Source organism: Seriola lalandi, unplaced genomic scaffold, assembly GCF_002814215.2.
Source record: "Seriola lalandi dorsalis isolate HSWRI2012SDOR001 ecotype SW California unplaced genomic scaffold, Sedor1 jcf7180002054188, whole genome shotgun sequence".
Classification (NCBI taxonomy): Eukaryota; Metazoa; Chordata; class Actinopteri; order Carangiformes; family Carangidae; genus Seriola; species Seriola lalandi.
The window spans coordinates 196,024-214,239 of NW_019524741.1; the positions used below are offsets into that span (position 1 = coordinate 196,024).

Below are 18,216 nucleotides of genomic sequence, written 5' to 3' on the forward strand. Positions count from 1 at the left end.
GGGGGGGGTCAGAGGGAGCCGGGGAGAAATGGAGAAGAGGAGGGAGAAAGGGAGTTGACCACCTTGGGGACACCCTTCCCCTCTGATCCTTCCCCTTATTACCGTCCTGACTGTAAGTGCAAGACTAAACAACAACAAAGGCTCATCTCTTTTGGCTTCGCTCTATGTGTGCTTATCATGTTTACTGGAAGGATCATTACACAGGCTGGACAACGTGCACACGCTGCTTTCAAACACTCACTTTACAATTAGTAGGCAGAGACCTTTCCTTGTTATTCAAACACTCCACCGGTTACATAAGAGTGAATCACGGCTCTCACAACACGAGTTAATATAAATTGAAACAACATGATTATGACAGAACTACATTTCCGATAGGATGCAACAGCCTCGCGCGGTAATCTGATGTGCAGCGATATGGGGATTCTGTGAAATAATCCATGACAACGTTCTTAAGTGTATCGAACCCAAAGTGTCAACACTGTGGCTCGGTTGTGATTAGCCTCTGGCAAACTGGAGACATAAAGCAAAGCAGCCTAAATCCACAGTTTTACCGATTTGTTTCAATGGAGCCTTGACACCAGCGCAGTAGGAAATGAACATCCACCTCTTTGTTCTTGCTTTCATCAGAAGGTGCTGTACCTGTAAATGGGGCTGTTGGCCTGAGGGGAGTGGAGGCAAGCCAGCCCTCTCACACTCTCTCCCTCTTGCCTTTTGTGAGAGTGCGCTTATCTCCTTCTCCAGCAGTGAAAGGCAGGATTGTGGCCCCGGCAGCATCACTAGTGTTAATGTCTCCTGATGCTAATCTGACACACAGCTGATCTCTCAACAACCACTTTTTCCATCGCCTCTTTTCAACCCCCCCCCTCTTTTTTTTTAAATGTCTTTCTTTCTTTCTTTTTCTCATGATTTCTTTCTTTCATTTTCTTTCTCTCTTTCTTTGAACTCATGTTATACATTCCCTCACCTCAGTTTCCAAGGCAACTAATGAGATATAATTAATAAGAGCCATTGCAAGGGCATGCGAACAAAAAAAAGTGAAAAAGGGGGCTTTGAGAAATGTAGAAAGAGGTGGGGCAGTCTGCATATCATGGACTTTCTGCAGCACTTCCCCTTCCTCTTTAAAGCATTGCTGCGGGTGACATTTCTTATACCAGAGAGTGATTTAAATAACATTTAAAGCAAAGGCTAAAATGATTTTGATATGAATACTTTGAAGGTTTTAAAGGAAAACCATATACATATAGTTTATATAATAGAAAGACCTGCAGGCCAAAATCTTGAGATTGTAAAATTTAAGACACATTTTTATTAGATTACTTACAGATTTAAAGCCATGTAGAAGGCGGTCGAGCATCTTTCTTGTCTTGTTTCATTCAGCAATATGTTTCCTCTACATATTAAATCAGTCTGAATCAAACTCAATCAAGTAAGGTATAAAAAGGCATTGTTCAAAAGGAGACAGTGACCTGCACAGTGGGGACAGTCACAAAGCCAGCAGTGAGAGTCTGCACTAAAATGGCAGCCAAGCAGGCAGCGAGTGGTTAATCTGCCCTGATGACTGGTAGCTCAGTCCAACTCTCCAATGACCCAGCTGTAATCCCACATTGGATCAATGCAAGTTCAAACAATCCTCCATGCTGCTAGCACCTTGCTTGGGCTGGGGGATGGTACTGTAAGACAGGGACCAGGAGACAGAAAGCTACTTATCACCTCCAAAATGACATCAAAAGGAAAGAAAGCCCCACAGGATGAACCTGTTCTCACCGAGAAAACGTTTCACTGTGGGCCACGCTATACAGCCGACTGAATGGAAATGATGTCCCTCCTCAGATAAATACTGGACACGAATCCAATCTACAAAATCTGAATGACGATGAGTGGATATAACAACCAATAACCGAAGGACATCATATGCTGACAGCATTACCAGACAGACATCCTCCATCTCACTCTCACACTACTGTCAGGGGATCAGAGGACTATGCAAGGTGACTTTGACTAAGTGCCTTGGGGTTTCATGAGAAAACGCCATTGACATTACATTAATTTCATGTCTCTTTTTTAACTGACTTAGTGCCACTGAGTCCCGGATAGCACAGGAAAAAAATGAAACAGACGTTTTGCTTTAGCTTCAAGGCACAGGCAGTGGGGATCTAGAGGCCAGGAAGACAACAGTGACAAATAGGTGACATGATCAGCTACCAACTTTTTCTTCAAGAGTCATTCAACAGAGGGACGAGACCTTCGCTCAGCAGAGCAGGATAAATGTTAGTCAGAAACTTTCCACTGCACTTCATGTGTTTTGGTTTGATAGCAGGTGTGTGTGTGAAAGAGAGACAGAACTAAAAACAAGAGAGTAAGGGAGGGAGAATCAGACACACAGAGTGGGAGAGAAAAGACAGTATGACTGTGTTAACTATGTGGAAAGATGTAAAGGAAACAAGACTAAAAGAAGCACCCCGCGCCCATCCCATCCCACCTCTGTGGTAGTGTGCGGCAGCGGCGTTGTAACATAATTACTGCTGGGACACTTCTATTCCCAATGATCCATTTGCGTCAGTCAGGTTTTCGAGCCCAGCCAATGAATGGATTCTCAGTTTCTCAAGGATAAAGAGATGACCCTCTCCTAGCAGTTATATCCATTTCATGTAGAAAAGCTACTCTCCTCCTCAAGGTAGATCCCTTGATGCATATTTGAGTGAAACTTTTATGAACAAAGAAAATGATGATAACTTCCTTGTTGCAAGGGTAGGTAGATGAATTATGTCTCATTAAAAATGGATGCGCAACTGAGAAAATCATAGACACGCGTTTCAGTTTCTATTTGAAAAACCCAAAAAGTTGACTAACATTTAACGCCATCTTGAAGGCTTTCCACAATTCGTAAAGACACTTTTAACCAGCAAAATATTTCATCCACCTCCCGACAAACAAATATTTTTAATCTGTTTCAAGTTGTGCCACAAATGACACAGCTACTCACTCAAATCTTTGTATCTTTGATGTGTATTGATATACTTTAATGTTTCTTTCCAATATCGTACATTTTCATAGTTTCATGTTTTGTTTCTGTTAAAAGAGCAAGGACATATGTCAATTCCATGCACTGAATTATACATCTTGAGAAACAAGTAAAAAATATTTTTTGTTGTGTAGCAGATTGAATATTTTGTCATTCAGACAGTGAGAAGAGTCTTTTATTACCTCCAGAACAGCAATAAATGTTGTTCAAAGATCTTCGTTTTTTTGGTTGTTGTTTTAAATTTCAAGGTTATCTATTTTTTGGAATATCTGATTCTTACTTCAATGTAATTTGGAAATATATGAAAGACACAAACTGGAGTTTCAAGCTGTTACGGCTACAGTATTTCCCATAACACATCACTGTGAAACAGTGAAACTTCTCTATTAGGTTAACCTCTTGACCCTCAGAAATAATCAGCCAATCTACAGTATGTCATGCTATGTTTGTAAAATGCAATTGACAGACTAATGGATAACTACTCACTTCACATTAACGCCGTTGGTTTAACAAACTATGTCTCAGAGGAAAAGCCCTCCATCACCAACATTCCTTATGACAGTATGTCACTTTAACAAGTCAGTGTCTTGACATGGCGCAACATCAGTATTCAGGACTCTTTATGGATGAACACTTCCTGTCTCACACTTACAAAGTTACATGTTACACATTTGAGTAGGTTTTATTCTCAATTTTCACAATCTAATAATTGTTTATTGCTTTTTTTAAGCTTTTCTCACTTTTTCTGTTTTTCTAACACTTGCACACCGATAGACAACAACACCAAAAACACATGCACAAAAAAAAACAACAAAAAAGAAAAAACAAACAAAAAAAACAAATGCATACACGATCCTAGAGGTTTATAAATTTACATAGCATTATTGTGTGGTCTTATATGGTATGATGGCATGTCTCCATTTGCATGGTTGTCTATCATTAGATGGACTTCTCACCAGGGCACCAGGGAATAATAATAATGCCAACACCATAGGGAGCAACAGTCCCCCCGCACCCCACCCCCCACCACCCCCACCCTGCCAGGAACCCTGCGAGTTGTGTTAACTGCCATGGCAGCCTTTTGATGTAGCGCAGACTGCAACTCAGAAATGGTAAACAGCGAAGATGAACCAAGATCTTCCTCCAGGGGGAATCCACAGTGTAAGGATATTAGGGACGTCATGCATAATGTGTCTCAGCAGTAGTACATTTACCCGCTCTCAACACATCTTTGGAAACACTGAGGATCCAGATTAGACACTGAGATTCCAGATATTCAGTTCTCTCCCAGTGTTTGATGATCAGCAGGCACATTTCACTAAATAAATAGCGAGCGAAAAACAACAGTTTTTGCCACACATACATGTAGTCCATATTGTTTAGGATTATAGTTACTGTCTGCCCTCAGAGAAAGTCTGCTTTTAATGGAAAAAAAAATTAAAAAGCTCTGAATAAATATTTGATTTTCTCTTCCCATTTTTATCTTCCACTCGATGCCTCTTTCCCACAGTGTTCCATTACATAAAAGGTTTATGCAATCTGAGCAGTGAGGATGGCCATGAGTCATAACAACAGTGAAAGGAGCTAGCTAAAGTAGCATTGATTTTTTTTTCTTCTTACAATTTCATGTTATGTTATTTCATGTCATGTAAACATTTCAAATAAAGCAAATGCTCACCCATTTCTGAAAATATTGCATAAAACATGGAGGGTGGAAGTGGCAGGAAAATGTATAAAACCTGTGTGTATGAAATGTTTGCCATGGGGTTTTATGTTATTAGGTTTCTGTGACACACTAGAAGACCGTTTTCACTTTGAATAGTCAGTGCATGTTTTGAATCTGCTTTGTGAATGATATGTCTTAACAGTAAACAGCAGTTTCAACAGCAGACTATCCTTGAATGCCCTGTTTTCACAGAGCAGATGTGACACAAAAATGTGCAAGGTGGATCATTTCCTTATTACTGATAAGGCTTGGTAAACTGACTTCAATCCAAAAGATGAGGGGAACGTTTTCCTCTTGCGTGTCTGTCTCAGTTTGAATATCTATTGACATCAATGAACGGCATTCACTGAGCAAGTAATCTACGGGGCATTTCTTTGCAGTTACAGCCCACAGTTTCTCCCAAATCAGATGATGTGTGCTAGCTGTCACATGAACAGTGTGTGCAAACACTGTGAGCGAGAGAGAGAGTGAGAGAGTGAGAGAGGGAGACGGACAGAGAGAAAGAAAGGGAGAGAGACCCCCACAGGCCCTGCTGCTGCTCACCTATCCAGGAATCTTTTCAGTCAAACTGTTCGCTGATAGCCCCTGGTCCTGAGTCCCTGGGCCAATGGCTGACGATGGATGCCCCCCACCCTAGTCCCCCACCCAAACCCCAAATATACGTTCTGAACACCCCTGGCAGTTGGACCAGCGACAGAGGTTGAGGGGATGAGGGAAACAAAATCAAGAACAACACAGTCTGACATGAATACAGGCTGGCAACAGCTCGCTAGTGAAAAAAAAAAAAAAAAAAAAACTACACCATTTTCACCTAGATTTGCAGCCCACAGCACACAGATGGAAAGTGGACTGGGAGAAGGGGAGAGGACAGACGGGCAGACGCACAAGCAGCGGGCAGACTCAACACCTCGCTCTCAATCCCAGTCACACTATATAGAGAGTTGGGATCTAGGGACTGGGGATGCAATCACAATACTAGATGGACTTGATTGAAAAAGACAATATGGCTTGCCAGAGTGCAGAGACTTTGAAACTGTGTCCACTTAAAGACTAAAGAGGAGTAATGTTTAGAGAGCTAACTGAACTGGAAAAGTCTAAAGATGATATAATGGCTTGTAAAAATCATACTTAATCAGGCTTATACTTCCCCTGAAGTGGGCAAGGCCAAAGAAGACATTCTTATCATCGTGAATCTGCACACATAATAAAAGACACAACATACTGTGTTTCAGTCTAATTTACAACAGTTTGGAAACTCATGCTCTAGCGAAAAGAACATGCATAAGGCGCTGCAGTGTTCATGCTGCTAGAGCACAGCCCTAACAGCAGAGAGGAAGACATCTTTGAACTGCAAGTCAGAGCCCTGCGGTGGACTGGAGCAGCTTCCAGAGAGTGGAGGGGGCTGGGTCACTTCCCTTCCCTGTTCATACGGCTGATGTGCGCTACTAAATAATGGGAGGAATCACATCCCCCCCCAGCTGTCCTGGTTCACAGGGCTTCTCAGACAGACAGAAAAACAAGGATATCGCAGGCCAGGCGTCCTTCCTGCAGCTCGGGGGGCCACAGGGCTTGCCCAGCTGCAGGAGATCCAATTCTTCCTTCCAGCAGCTACTGGACTTTTAGTCAATGGGTTCACTGTAGGAGCTGTGACACCCAGGTCTCGCAGCTGTATTTACTACACCAGCTATTGATTAACACCTTTCCATGGCCCCATACTTCTTACTATCTTGGGTAACACAATGGGAGCCTGGATTAAATGGTGATCAAGGTTGTAATGTGATGTTTCAAATTGCTTATTTTAACACTTGGTAACAGCACAGTAAAACAGCCTCATCACACAGAGCTTAGCAGACTTTGAAGAAAGTTTACTTTGCATAGAATTCAATTGTTTGTCTGCTCATGATGCTTCTACTTAATCAACTCTACACAAAGCCGGAAAAGTTAAATCTCCAGTGAGAGAGAAAGATCTACAGTACAGCATCAGGAATTCAATACAGTGGGGTATATTAGCAATCATGGGAGATCTTTTGATCTAGTAAATTAGATTATAATATATTCCTTTGATTTATGTATGTCTCATTAAAATTCAGCTAAAATGCAACTCAGCAAAGAGATGTCTTTCTTAACTTCCTTTTCAACTATCAGTTTTGCTTTACACATGATTCAACTTAATAATATCGCCATAGTATTGTGCAGCAACATAGTCACTCACTGGTCTTACATCTGCATGTAAGCAAATGTATATTGCATGCAAACAAAAACAAGCTAAGAAATAATGACTAACTAAACCACAGGACACTCATGTTGGGGTTATACGTCTTCTAAGTGTGGCCCACTCACTTTTGAGATGATGCACGGTGTGATTCTGTGGTTTCTTTTGCACTCCAGAAAGCCAAGGAAGGAGGGGGCACATCTTAGAAAGGTGCTAAAATGTCTTGACTTCTCAAAGTCATTACCTTTGCTCCACCGCATGCTTCCACAGTCTACTGTCGCAAACCACACCGTGTGCATGTGGTATTATTCTTCCTATGAACTTCATTAAATTAGAAAAGTCTCTGTCGAAACTTTGCACAGCACACAGAAGCAAATGGAACAAGAAATGATGTGTGGTGCTTTATGAATAGATAAAACAGCAACAAGTCCTCCAAGCTAAACGACCATAGAGGTCATTTTATCCCTGCCCTTTGATGCAACCCATAAGACCGCCTGAAATATCACCCCCTCCACTGCAGTCATACCAGATCTTCATTATGGAACTGGCACATTATGGTTAGGCTTAGGCACAAAAACTACTTGGCTAGGTTTAGGGAAAAGTTGTGGTTTGGGTTCAAACAGTACTTCCTTAGGGTTGGAAAACCTTTATTGTCACGCAGTTAAGGTCATGGACAAAAAAAACAAGGATCAGTTTCAAACTGGAAAATAACTGCAGCCTCTCATTTTAGAGTCCTATGTCTTGTCGACCCATCCGTTCACCAAAACCTCCTGCTAACGTAGACTTCCACGCTCTATATAAAACATCACCTGACTTCCTCCTTTGCTCCCGTCATAATTGGTATGTCCGCTAGAGGTCGCCTAACAATTAAGCGTAACTGTTGGCCATAATAAGCTGCTTTCATAGACGACCTATGGGGTCGTTTTTTACATCCCCTATTTTAGGATACTATTGTGGCGACTATAGCACTGTGGATTTGATGGTTTTTATTCAGAGTCACAGTCAGCAACCAGTAAGGATGTGTACTGAGACACAGACTAGGATCATGGTGTCAAAAGCAGATTAACAGCAGATTTAGAGTGCGGCTCTGGTTGAGGATCTTCCTGCTGATTCTCCTGTGTGGTCCAGGTTGAAGAGGTGAATAGACCTCCAGTCAGGTCTTGTTTGGGAGAGCAGGGGTGACAGGAAAAGACGGTGCGGTCTTAAGCTGCTCTGCCCTGCTCAGCAGCACATGTGCTGACTGAGCCAAACAGGATGGCTTACCACCAGAGGTCTCAGTCAAGGGCAGGACAGTTGAAAGGTCACTGCTAGCTGTCTTGCTATACAAACGGTGCCTCAGCGAGTAATGCATTCACCCTCTGAGCTTACATCAAGCAATTAGAGGGCCTAAACAATAGGCTACTGGAGATTTTCAGCAGAGTTTTCTGACTAACAGTGAAATTTAGTTAAGGAGCAATCTGCATTTATTAATTCTAAATATTACAAAAGTAAAAAAAAAAAAAAAAAACTTTTCAAGACAAGTGATAACCTTTGCATGAGTTCTACTAATTGATTTTGTGATATGTCAAAATTACATTTCATTATACTCACTGAAAATTCCATTAACTTTCAACCAGCCAGTCGATAAAAAGGTCTCAGTAGCATTTAGCAAGTTAATGTTGTCTGACATCCAGTGCTTGTTAACGGCCAGACCAATGGCTCACAAACACACCATATCCTGTCTAATATGAGAGGCATGTGCAAATGCCACACAGAAAGAGGGCCAGGTACTAAACCCAGGATCTCCAGTGGTACCATTGGTAACCAAAGGCCACCGTGAAACCCCCTCTCCGGATATTTGCTGGTGCATTTGACCTTATTACCATTAACCAAATGCAGAAGTAAAAAAACAACAAAAAAAAACATGTCTCTTGACCTGAAATCATACTAAGAAAAGTTTTCAGCTTTCAATTTATAGTTTAGGCCTGTTAACTGCTGTATTGCTGTACAACAACGGAAATAATTAAACAGTATATTCACATTCATATGGATATTTGTTTACCAAAAAACAGCACAAGACTTTTCTCTTCAGCCTACAGGGGACGGTCCATAGTTAACTGCGGTCTAAAACATTATCTGCCAGGCTCAAGATTCTGCATCCAACCTCCAGGTCTCACAGGAGAATGCTGGAATCTCCATATTGATGCTCCAATAAACAATGAATCATGTTACTAAGACGCTTTTGTTGGTCAAAGAGAAAGTTGAACAGTTACACTGTGACACTGAACATTATTATGCTCAATGTTTTTGATTGTTTCTTTAGTTTTTTTGAGTGTTGAGTTGAAAAAAGAAATAAAAACGTAATTTCACGCATGACATACTACTAAAATCTAGAGTTAAAATCAACTGTATAAAAAAAAAGGACAGAGAGACAATTATTAATTTAAAGGAGAAGAGTCTATCACCTCAGTGCATGTAGTAAACTGTTGTCAGTGAATTTATGCAAATTTTCGGATGTTTCAGTACCTTATTACAGCCAGTTTCTTCAACCAAACCAACCAAGAATCTGTATTGAAAATGTTCTAACTCTGCCAGAAAGCTCAACTTCACTTAAAACTCCCTTGCCAAATGTACAGTACAGAGATAACAGCCACCCAATGCTGCACATGAAAACTATTTTTAAATAAAACCAAATGATTAAAAACAGATCTATAATCAAGTTAAAAATTCAAAATATATAAACTAATTGTTAAACAATTGTAATATCCATAATTGCTGTAATGTTAAAGCTAAATTTGCAGTATAAAAGAACATCTCAGCTTACCAAACCATCAAAGAAACCCTATCCCCTTTATTGGACCAAGAATGTTCAGCTTCTATCGCTTATTTTTCATTCAATACATCCTTGGCTTTCAGCTCTCTGGTGTTTTGTCCTCCTCGGAAAAATGTCCTGGGAGGAGGAGAGTGGAGGAGAAAGACTTTCGCTCAGTGATTCAGAGGCATCGTGTAAACGCCAGCATTCTCTTTCTGACAACCAGCGTTAATTGCAGATCCTACTCGCCCACACACTCCACATTTCTCCTGGAAGGAGAAGCTGAGACACTGATATTGAAGTGGGATGAGGAGTGCAGTAAAAGATGCTGCAGCTGCCCGTTCCTCACACCGTCACCACCTCTCATTTCTCCCTTTCCACTGAGAACTTGTGCTAAGATGCTCGCACGCACTTACGCACATTTACAGAGACATGCAGGGGCACACAAACATACCATGTAACAAGGCTAAAACATTTCATAAACAGTGGTAGTCATCGTGGAATATCATCCATCTATCTTGCATTACTACATCATCCTGTGCTTGATTAAACGATACAGGGTAAAATGCAATAGCCATATCATCAAACCTCTCCCTGTGTGTTTGCGTAATGGCAAAGGTAGAGCATGAGAGATCTCAGGTTAGAGCAACAGTTCACCGCATGATGGCTCTATCTGTGCCTTCACGGACGCCACTCTCATTCCTGTGACTAATATACAACATAAATTGTTAAAATGATATTCATTTCGGCAGCGTTGAAAGAATCCCTCATCCACACATTAGACATAAGAGCTCACGTGATGTGGATCATGAGCAACAAGGCCCATTACTGACGAGGCCTGGGGCAGCACAGAAGCTAATGACTGCAGATTGGAGGGTGCTTTATGCCTTGCTTTAGAAAATCACTGGCAACCAGCTGGCATGGTAATGTACATGCTGTCAGAACAGTGGTAACAGAAAATGGACAGTGAAAAATACAAGTATACTTTAATAGTGTGGCAACAACTCGTGTCCCTGAAAAATTACTTGAACAATAAAATATGTCATCAGTCCAACCAGATAACTGAGGCATACACAGTAAGAAGTGAAGTATTTATCACTGGGGTTAAAGCAAAGTTCTCATTTTCAAAAGATAGGTCACTAAACAATCCACTGAATACACAAGCAGTTTGAATTTGACAAACAAAAAAAAGCTTTACAAGTTGCAACATGTCAGAAAACCAAACATTTTCCAAAGACTACATTCATACCAATATTAACTCTGTGGTATTTTCAGTTACAACTACTCCTTCTGTACTATATTAATGAGACGTGTAGGGTGTAGGCATACACTAGAAACATTTGAGAAGGTCAGGTTACTGTTGGCTATTGCTGACCGTGGCCAGAGGTTAAGGTCACAGGAGACCGAGAGATTCAAAGAACCACCACACAGCAGAGATCCACTCTCACAGGCTCAGTAACCAAACTGACTATGCAACTTATCTGACATGTACTGCGCACTGTCCCATTGCCTGTCACTTTAAACAATAATTTTTTTAAATGGGATCTTCAAATGATTTTTTTATGCTGTGAGAAGGTTATCAAGACATATACTACCTCTAAAACATCTCACTTTAGTTCACTTGGTTGGACACACTTCGGCTGAGACTATTTCAGATTCAGCCACTCATTGACCCCTCATCATCTCTTCTAAATAAAGTGACTGGGTAGTTTACTTTATATTCATGAAATAGCCACCTGAATCACTGTAGCTATAGCCTTACATATCAAAGTGCCAAAATAAGATTAGCTTAGATTTGGTGTTTGGTATCTGCTTTAATTGAACTGATAAGAGTTTGTTGTAGATAAGAGACAACACTGGTAAAAAAAAAAAAAACAACAACAAAAAAAACAAACAAAAACAAAGCATGTATGGCTGTAAGCAAGTGTAGTGATGCCACAGTGCAGGGGCTGACCAGCACCATCTAGATCTCAACTCCACTAACGTCAAGCAGTTATCAAAACTAGCAACTGGCTTCAGCGTTTAGAAGCAAAAATCAAATATTAAAATATTCATAAGTATTATTACATACATTAAATTCAAATAAAATACATGTTTTTGAGAAGCGGTATAATGTACCAACATACAATTTGCTGTGAACTCAATATCCGAGCTCAACTTGTATTACCACGGTAATGTCAGTGTGTGAACTGTAGCCTGCTGTTGTTGTGACGGCTCAACTGTGTTATTACACACACATTGATTACTATTTTTCCCCAAAACGATGCGCCTCGTGTAACAAAGCACAAGTTCCACCATCTCACATTTTAGGGAGTTTTTAAAGAACGTGATTCGCGAACAGAAACGTGTTGAAGGAGTAAAGAAGTGAAGCGTGTTGCCACCGGCGTGTTCCTGCTCGCGGTGAATCCTGGCAAAAGTTTCTCGCATTTGACTGATATCAACAGCGCGCGCGTCTGACTGCGCCCTTTAAAAGGACAGCTGGACGTTTTTCACGGCAGCTAAACCTCACTGGTGATTTCGGATGACAGAATGTGAAGTGACACGACACGGCTTTTTACATTCTGTATACCTCATACCCGTGCACGTATACCCCGGAGAAGATAAACAGATAAATAGATTAATGTCTCCGACTCCCAAATCCACTCCACATCTCCCTCTTGCGCTTTTCTACTCTCACTCACTGTAGCTACAGCACAGAAACAACATTGTTTCTATTTCCGTTACTCACCTTTACTCCCAAGTCAGTCGCTGTATATAGACACTCTATATCGGTGGCTCCAGTGGATAAACGTAATTTCAGTTCACATTTACACGCTGACTGCTATTTTAGGGGGAGCTGACAAACTCAGAAAAGCCAGTCTTCCTCTTGTCAGTGAGAGACTCCTCCCCTTATCTGACGAACTGCCCCCCTCTCGCTCGCTCTCTCCCTCTCTCTCTCTCTCTCTCTCTCACACACACACACATATATACATATACACACACACACATACACACAGTCAAAACATTGGGACAAGTTGGAAAAGTCTGTGTTTATTCCCAAGACTTAAAAATAAAGTAAAAAAAAAAAGAAGAATGAATCTGTGATGTGTTGGATTCTTTGCCTGTTATTATTGTTACATATACATAGTGGGTTTTTTTTTAAAGATTGCTGTCATTTGATTCGTGTCATACCCATTATGATCACAACTGTGTCCCAAATCAGCCCTGAGGGTGAGTCAGTTACAGTGTAAAACAAACAAAACTTATGGAAACTTTGACAGAACTAACAGACAAAATAAACGAACAAAAGAAGTACAGCTATCTGAAGCAAAGACTGTAATTATGTTGGAGCCCATTCTGTTTTCTTCCAGACTTACTTCGGATTCAGACAACTACTTTCTCAAATTGCTCGGCTCAGCCTCATCACATTAGATACATTTGACGTCATATTTCTAAGACAACAGCGATGGAATTTGGTTCGAAGGACACGTCCGTCAGCCAATGAAAACCTGCAGCGTCTGTTGAGCGGCCAATTAGAGCAGGGGGGCGGGGCCTGGTTGACTTGCATACGAGCTTGTCACGTGTATGTGCAGGATCAGAGGAGGTGTGGTGGCCGGGCGCGCAGGACTGTTTTTACTGGCATGTCAGAGGCAGGTGTGATAGAAAAATAGAGCAAAGTTATCGTTTACCAGTGAGATTATGTCTTCGATGTGGATGGGAAGAACATTTGACCAGGTTTAGACAGGGCAGAGTAAGTATAGCTGCACGTGCAAAGAGCATGAGGAAGTTCAGGAGTCTATCAAGTTAACAGGGCTACCTGTTTTCACCAATAGGGCTTTAATACAGTGTTGGGAAGGATTCAAGTATAGTTTACTTGAAAGTCTTCCATTATCTGCTACTTTATCCTACATTTCAGAGGGAAAGAGTTTTACTCTACATTTATTCGACAGCAGTAGTTTATCTACAAAATCTAAGATGATCTCATAATACGATGTCTAACTTTACATAAAACTACCCAATGTATCAAGTGGTTTAGATGAGCCCCACCTTGACCAGCTACAACATCAAAATGCTGCTTACACATCGATGCATCACCATTAATCTAATTATGTAATCAAATGTATCACTGGAAAGCCCTATTTTGCTTCTATGATGAGTACTTTTACTCTCTTTTATACTTGTTGATAATTCTCACATACTTTACCTTAAGTAAAATCAAAGCAGGACTTTTCCTTGTGAAGTTTCTTCACATGTTGGTATTGCTTCTTATACTTAGAAGATGAATCCATCTTCCACTACTAGTTATAGCAGAGTGGACCAAACACAAAGTTGCAGTAGGAGTTGCACAAACCTTCACACATTAGGCTACTCATTATCGGGAAGCAAAGGCATGTCATGGTGCTTTTGAATGACTCCCCCTGTATCATATGACTTCATCATTTAGGTCACATAGACACATGACTGAAGTCATAATGTATTAAGATTTCTTTCTGTGTTTTAGAAAGAAATAGCAGCAATTGGAGATCTCAGCAAACAGAATCAGTGATTTAATGAATAGTAAAACAGTGTGTGATTATTTAGGTATCCTCTCCTAATGGCATCCTGTTTCATTACACTGCATGCTCACTAATGAAGGAGAAAGTTTTTCACAAAGTATAGCTGCTGCTGTATGTAGCTCATTTGTTTTAGTCTAGTAAAGTCTGGTCCCTAGTGTATTGCGCTACGTTTTTCACCAGTTAGTCCCACTCCCACAGGAAAAGATTGTGTCTAGCATTCCTCATCCCTCCAGACTGCACAGGGCCCTAGGCCAAGAAGTCACAACTGTCCTTAATGACTTGTAATGTCCATGTAAAACAGTTCTTGCATTAATAACCACATTTAAGTCACAATAGTAACATTCTCCTTTAAATGTCATAACCTATAACAACAACTTGCAATAATGGTTGAATTTAAAAGGCAATTGTTATGTCTATTAAATTTAGAAAGACTTGTCTGCATTATCCTGGTCTTGGCTGCTGTCCATGCACCAATTCAGGTTAAATGAGGGCGTTCTTTATGCCCACATGAGGCGAGGTGTTTTGGCTCTTCCTTCAGTTTGCTTGAGCTTTGGTCCGTTGTTGCTTTACTGTGCAAACCCTGGCTCCAAAAGGACAATATTAAAGGACCCAGGAATTCCACCTGCTAGGTTTTAACAAGCCAACAGAGATATGATAATCACTTTCTCCATTATAATCAATGCCAGTTGCAGCTAACTAGACATTATTAACTACATCCTAATAATGTGTGCATGCCCAACATGCCCATTCAAACTGAAAAAAACTGCATGTTAAATACTAAACCAAAAGTGTTATTGTTCCCAGTGATGGTTGATTCATATTACTCTCATCTGCTTCTCAAACACACCAGTCCTTTATATTGCACCACAAGATTTCAGCTACATTGTTGGGCAATACACTGTATTTCTTTGTTTGTTGGGGAGCTTTTGAATGTTATTTGTTGTTATTGTTTGTTGTTTGTTTGTTTGTTAGTTTTAATTCATTATATATTTGTGAGTACCAAATGAGAGTTTTGGCAAATGTTCATTGAGAATATAGAAGCACATTTTCAATCAAATCTTTTAATGATTACTATATTCATATGTCAAATTAATTTACTTTATTTATGCAGGTGGCTCAGATTGTATTCCATGGCAGCCAGAGATGCTGTTACACTGGACACCAGCTCTGATAATCTCACTTCAAACTGATGTCCATGCCCCACATGCGTGTTTAGGTTCATTTAAATGTCCAGCACCTTTCCTTGTTTTCTACAGGTCAGTCATTCATTCATAATCATGTGATTCTACAGTATTAATAATTGACCAAAAAGTGTACATTCTTTTACTGTGTTCTACAAAGTTTCTATACAACTGAAACAGTATTAGTAACATTTCATTATATTAAAGCTGCATAGAATGAAATTGTCTTTTTTTTTAAACAAAAACTGATAAAACACTATCCTCTCACACATGCGTGTTATTCTGCTCTTTCCTGTGCCTTCGACAGTGTGTAACAATAGTCATGACAAAAAACAATTAGATAGAAACAGTCCCCAGCTGTTTTCTTGGAGTGTTTTCAATCAGTAAAGTTTCTGCTGTGCAGTGGTTCTTTGCGAGTTCAGGTTGATGCCAGCTGACAACAGTGTGGATCCAAATTGCTCTCAGCATCTCCTTTAGCAGCACTTTTGTGTCAACATACACCCCTCCCATCTTCCCAAAGTGATGCCAGCAATAAAAAAAAAAAAAAAAAAAAAAAACAGTGATGCTTGCAAAAAAATACAACCAACACTAAAGTAGTGATTTACATCAGCTCATTAAGTTTCACCTGAACATGATGCAGTAGACTAGAGTATGATACAGTATGTGTGGGTAAGATCATTTTTCAAATCCACATAACCACACAAAAGATGTAATCTTATATGAAATTCACGATAAAAACCTGAATCAAACTTTGCATGGCTTTGGCATTAACTGGCATCACATTTCCATCAGATGTAAGGAGTCAAGACCTTTTGTGACACCTGTGTCTCACCTGTTTGTTGTTGTTGCACAGACGCCTTCACAGAACCTGCTGTTACAACCTTCTCCTCCTGCACGTATTGACTTTCTTTATCTCTTCTTGTCGTTCTGTCTGCAACTCTTCTTCTTCTTCTTTCTGCTGCCTTTGTTTCGCTCTGCCCATTGATTTACCTCAAAGCCAGACCAGCTGGCTTTGGATGCTTCCCTCCGAGCCCTACGAGGCCCGTCTTCACACCCTGTTCCTCCTCTTGTCCCTTGGTCTCTCTGCCGGCAGAGAGCAAGGGGGGCAGTGGTTTGAAGAGTAGGACCCCAGATGGACACAGACATGTCGGGCATGCGTTATGTGACAGGGCTTGGCTCAGGGCTCTCTGGACCAGCCACAGCTGTCAGTCATAACTTCAGAAGGTGTGATTTTTCCTTCCTCTCTCAGAGGGCTGGAAAGATTGCAAAAATGTAATTTACTACAACATGATGCACAGTTTTAGAGAAAATGCTTCAAAAAAAGTTCATGTGTGATTCTTCACTGTGGTGCGTTTTATAGTGAAATAAGTCATTTAGATTAAAAACATCTACTTTTTTAAAACTCTGTTCATCAAATGTCCATGTGTAATACTTTGCTTTTTCAAATTAGGGGGTAAAACTTATTATGTATGACAATGTAAGTGATGTATTTCAACAAGTTGCAGTGACATGCCAAATAACGGTTTGTTCCAGCAGGGCTTTGATTTGCGACAGCTGGCATTTCCAACATTGCACCAGACCACAAATAGACCCAGACACTCTTTCTCTCCAATTAAAAAAGGGCCTAAAACTCTCGTCTCATGCAGCAAGCTTTATTAGGCTATACAAGTCAAGTTTGATCTACAATACGATAGTGAGGAAAGAAATAGGTGTTTATTTTGTAAATGAGAAAAGCACAAACAGATCACTGAGCCACACAATTTTCTGGGACAGCAATCTAACCGGCAAGCTCTGAAATAGCATTTCATTATCTGAGGCTCATTAAAACAGCCTTTCTGAAAAGCCCTCAACACCCCTCACCAATCCGCGGTCCTCTACTCGCCGCACACTACACATTCAGTCACGCGACAAACCTTGCCAACAAATGCCATACTGCAGTTTCAGTGACTTTTGAGATAACGACTCTGAAATATGAAGTTGCCAATTAAATACACTGAAGTTTGAGTTTTCGTAAATAAGCACCAAATGGATCAATCAAACAAAGGTGCAAGCAATTGTAAGAACTCTTTTAGCCGAACATACAAAATATTCAGATCTAGAAGGGTTTTTACAACAAAGTACCTCGAAAAGTATTGATTGATTTAACTTATGTTTCAAAGTGCTAAAACTTTCCATCCACAATGATTTCAGTCATATTGGTGGTACAGAAGTCTTCCAACAAAGTCGTATCTGAGGAAACCACAGTGATGTGTTAGATAATCAAGATCAAGATCTAAAAATACTCCATGTCTCACAGTCTGGATCTCTTCTCTTATTACCCACTGTAATTAAAAGTAACCAGGGCCTGTCGGCTCCAAATAGCGTAGAATAGCACACAACTGTTAATGTGAAGGAATGACACTTGAAATGAAAACCCTCGTGATATCAGTTCGCTGACTAAAGCGGAGCAGATAACACAGAGCTATGAGAACTCCAGCGACTGTCTGCCTGTAGGAAGGTGTCCAGTTAGGTGTGATGGTCAACTGCTGTCAAATGCTCCTCTATAAATCAGGACAGTCTCAGTCTATTTTTTAAACAGGTTTAATGAAGGAATGACTTTGATGTTTTTTCTCCTGGTTTTTTTTTTATTTATTTATTTTTTTTATCTCACTTCTGTACAACTTTGACACAGTAGGTTTTCTTGAACGTCTGTGCTCTTCCTGAGGCAGAGAACGACAGCATACAAAGGTCCCTATGATGAGCTGAT

General features: G+C 40.4%; 1 protein-coding gene across 12 annotated transcripts in view; it reads right to left on the reverse strand.

Moving 5' to 3' along the window:
• Positions 1-16,589, reverse strand: part of mef2aa (myocyte enhancer factor 2aa) — a 59,513-nt gene extending 42,924 nt beyond the window's left edge. For 7 of the 12 annotated variants that reach the window (XM_023403964.2, XM_023403962.2, XM_023403960.2 and 4 more), the window contains exon 1: positions 16,303-16,589. The gene's annotated coding sequence lies outside the window, so the exon portion shown is untranslated. Of the gene's footprint in view, positions 1-12,482; positions 12,639-16,302 lie in introns of those variants that run through there. The other 5 variants (XM_023403963.2, XM_023403961.2, XM_023403959.2 and 2 more) reach the window with 2 other exon arrangements.
• Positions 16,590-18,216: the final 1,627 nt, after the last annotated feature.